We start from the raw sequence: 4,319 nt of genomic DNA on the forward strand, positions 1-4,319 counted from the left end.
TCCCTGTTCTAAGCAGAAAAGCATATAAAGAAGCAGTTTAACTACAGCTATAGCCATGACAATGTGCTTTGAGTCTAAGAGCCCTGGAAAAAAACAGCTCGATGACAAATATATATTCACTTAGAAAGAGAAAATAAAGCGTAAGGATGGAAGGAACAGAGTTTACCTCTTTATTTTTGCAGACAACATCTGAAGTCATTTTTACCAATTTCATGGTGGTAGTTTACCAAAAGCAAGGCCTAGAATTTAGAAGCTATTGCAGCATTGGGAAAATATAGGTATGTTAGAAAAGGAAAACCACCCATTTCCATGGCTCAAATTTCCCAAAAGTTAAATAAGAACAGAATTTTCCATTTATCCAGAAATAATTTATCTGGCAGATGCTATAGATTGAATGTTGGTGTCCCCCTAAAAATTCATATATTGAAAAGCTAATATGCAGTGTGATGGTATTGGCAGTGGTCTTTGGAAGGTGATAAGGAATGAGTGCCCTTATAAAAGAGGCCTAAGAAAGCTCCCTTGCCTCTTCTCCCATGTGAGATTATGGTGAGAGACAGCTATCAGTGAAGAAGCGGATTCTCACCAGGCATCAAATCTATCAGTGATTTTGGACTTCCCAGCCTCCAGAAGTATGAGAAATTAATTTATGTTGTTTATAAGCCATCCACTCTGTGTTATTTTATTATAGAAGCCCAAATGGATTAAGACAGAAATTGGCAACAAGAGTGGAATGCTGCTTGACAAACACACAAAAAAATGTGGAAGCAGCTTTGTAACTGAGTAATGGGTAGAAATTGGAAGAATTTTGAGGTGCGTGGTAGAAAAAGTCTATACTGCCACAAACAAACCATTAAGAGTGATTCTGATAAAAGCCCAGAAAGAAAAGAACTATAAAGAAAGCCACAGTCTTCTACGAGAATACGTACAAAACCCTGAACAAAATGTTGGTAGAAATATGGACAAGAAAAGCCATTCTGATGAGATCACAGATGGAAATGAGGAACATACTAGATACTGCAGCCATCCATGTTATAAAGTGGCAAAGGACTTGGCTGAATTGTGTTCTTGTGTTTTGTGAAAAGTAGAACTTGCAAATGATGAAATTTGATATTTGGCTAAGGAAATGTCTAAACAAAGTATAGAATGAATGGCCTGATTCCTCGTGACTGCTTCATAGTAAAATGTGAGAGAGAAATGACTTAAAGACGGAATTATGAATTAAAAGCTAAACAGAACCTAATGATTTGGAAAATCATCAGCCCATCTCTGTTGGAAAAACACCTAGGGTCTGGCCAACTTTAAGAAGGAGATTAATATGGATCAGCTATCTCAACAGAAGCTAGGAGCTATCCTTCAAGACAACGGGGAGATGAGCCAGCCATCTAAACACAAGCCCGATAGGAAAACACCTAGTCTTCCCTCCTTGTGTGTCTCCCTTACTCTGAACACTACTACCACACTCACAACACTTCTGACACCAAGTATATGGGGGATTTCCCCCACCAAGCAGTTCTCCAGACACCAGCTGGGTGTCCTACAATTTAACTCAATTCTGACACTACCTGGAGATAGCATCCGATCCCACAGATTAAAGACTCATTCCCACAAGACTGCTCCCACCCCACTTCAGATGCCAATCACAAGTCCCCATTTGTCACCCTTGCTTCTGACCAACCAGCTATAAATCTGAGGTTCCACAATTCCCTCCTCAGGTTCAATTAATCTGCAAGAACATTTCACAGAACTCCGGGAAACACTTATTTATCATCTACCAGTTTACTAAAGGGTATGATAAAAGATACAGATGAACAGCCAGATAAAGAGATGCATTGGTTGAGGTGTGGGAGGGTCCTGAGTGCAGAAGCTTCTGTAGCCTATGGAGTTGGGGTGTGTCACCCTCCCAGTGTGCACTTACTCACCAACCTGGAAGCTCTCAGGAGCCCCTACTATTAGAATTTTATGGAGGCCTCCTTACATAGTGTTAAAAAGAAAATCATAGGCCCAAAATGGCATCACTTAGGCCAAGTCACCAAACCAGAGCTTAATTCCTAACCTAACTGTAGTTTCAACCTCCCCCAGAAATGTAAATCTTAACTGGTTAGGCAGGAATTTTCTGATAAGCACCAAGAAGGTAATCTGTCACATGGGCCCTCTCTATCCCCTTCCCACCCCTGGCAAAGGAAGATAAGGTAACCTGCATAAGACCCCCTCCCCTTACCCCTAAGGGAAAAGACCTTGCCAGGAACAACCCTTTCTTTTCTTTTAATAACTTTCTGGCCCAACCCTCCTTCCTATAAAAACCTTGCAGTTTTGTTCAACTCCTTAGAGTTTCCTTCTACTTGCTAGAAGGGATTCTACCCTGATTCATGAATCACTTAATAAAGCCAATTAGAGCTTCACATTTACCCAGTTGAATTTCTGGTCTTTTAACACTAGGCATGATCAGTTATTAACTCCATTTCCAGCTCTCCTCTCCTCTCTGGAAGATGGGGGTAGGGCTGAAAGTTCTAAGCTTCTAGGCACAGCTTAGTCCTTCTAGTGACCAGCTCACATCCAGGGGCCCACCCAGAGTCACCTCATTAGAACAAAAGATGCTCCTGGTGATCTTATCACTTAGGAATTTACAAGGGTTTCAGGAGCCCCGTTTAGGAACCAGGGTCAAAGACCTAACTTTTTATTTTTCTGTTACCTTTGTTATCTGTTATCTTTCTGTTATCTTGTTATTCTGTGAGGACAAGACCAACTGTCCAAGATAATGGAAGAATAACTCCAAAGGCATAGAGATTGTCAGAGCTGCCCCTCCAGGAGAGGCCCAGAGTGCAAGGGGGCAGAAAAATTTCAAAGGAGAGGCCACTACTGCCCAGTGCCATCTTAAATCATAGGCTCTGCTTCCTCCCACTCCAACACCCCATTCCTCTGCCCACCCAGGCTGGGCTCTAGCAGGCCCTGGTGAAGCATATGCTGTACCCAGCAAAGCTGTGGGGGCATGGCTGCCTTCTCCTAGATTTCTAAGGATGCCTCCAAGAGCCTCAGGGTCCAGGCAGAGAACCACAATGGGAGTGGGGCCACCACAGACAGCCCCAACTAGGGAAATGCCCAGCAGAACCACGAGGGTGATACTACCTCCATTACCCCAGACCAGTAGTAGAAACACAGCTCTGCGATTCCCATTAGGAGAGCCAACTGTTGGGAGCTACAACATAAAAGCTGTGTCCAGCAAACCCATGGGGGCAGGGTCACCCGCCCAAACCCCACCCAGCAAAGTGGAATCCCCACTCCAATGTTTCTGGAAGGCAGGACCTCTACCCCAAAGGGCCTAAAGGGCAGAACATCAAGTCAAAACTTATTCTCAAAACTTAAGGTGTAACAATTTCCCTGTGGCAGTTCAGACTTAACTCAAGCCCTTTCTTTCCTATTCGCCCTTTTGGAATGTGAGTGTTTATCCTATTCCTGGCCTGTAATTGTATTTTGGAAGCACATAATATGTTTGATTTCACAGGTTCACAGCTGGAGAGGAAGTTGCCTCAGGATGAATCATATCTTGAGTGTCACCCATATCTGATTTAGATGATATTTATATGAGACTTTGGATTTAGATTTTTGGAGCTGATGACACAGGAGAAGGACATGAATTTGAGGTTAGGGGAAGGGGACAAGGGCAAAATTTTGTTATAGCAACCCAAACAGATTAAGACAGCAGGCCTCACTTTATCAAGATTCAAACTCAAAACCAGAAGTAATAACAGAAAAACAAAATATGTTCTAAACCTGACTTATTTACTGGTGCTCCTTGTTAAGGACCAGAGAAGGCTTCTTATATCTGCCTGCTGAGGAGTATTTGAAGATCTGCTCTTACATCAGCAGCACACCTGCAATGCCCTACTTCTCACCTAATTTTCCACACATCTCAGTCTTGGCTAACTTTCTAATGATGCTTTCTTATCTCTCTTGTCTCAAAGTTTCCATGGACCACTCTGATAACCAGTGTATTACGGGTATTACAGGTTCATTCCTGCCTATGGAACTCTTCTTCCCATAAACTGCCCTTGTGTGCAATGGCCACCCTCTCCAACCCTGATTTAACCTATACAAAAGTGCATGAACTGAATACTTATGAAAGCTCACCTCCGTCCTGAGCAAAGAGCTCCTGGTAAGTCTACTTGGGGTGAACTGCCGCTGATTCCAGGTAGGGTGGTATACAGTGGCTAAATCATCCTTGGGGTCATGTAGATATGTTGAGAAACTTACAGAGACCAAGTCACAGTGTCTTACACGTAAGTGACCCCCAATGAATATTTGTTAAATGATTGCCTGGTTGA

The sequence above is a fragment of the Eumetopias jubatus genome, unplaced genomic scaffold, assembly GCF_037043125.1.
Source record: "Eumetopias jubatus isolate StellerSeaLion01/CBP00866 unplaced genomic scaffold, mEumJub1_p1.0 scaffold_2, whole genome shotgun sequence".
Taxonomy (NCBI): Eukaryota; Metazoa; Chordata; class Mammalia; order Carnivora; family Otariidae; genus Eumetopias; species Eumetopias jubatus.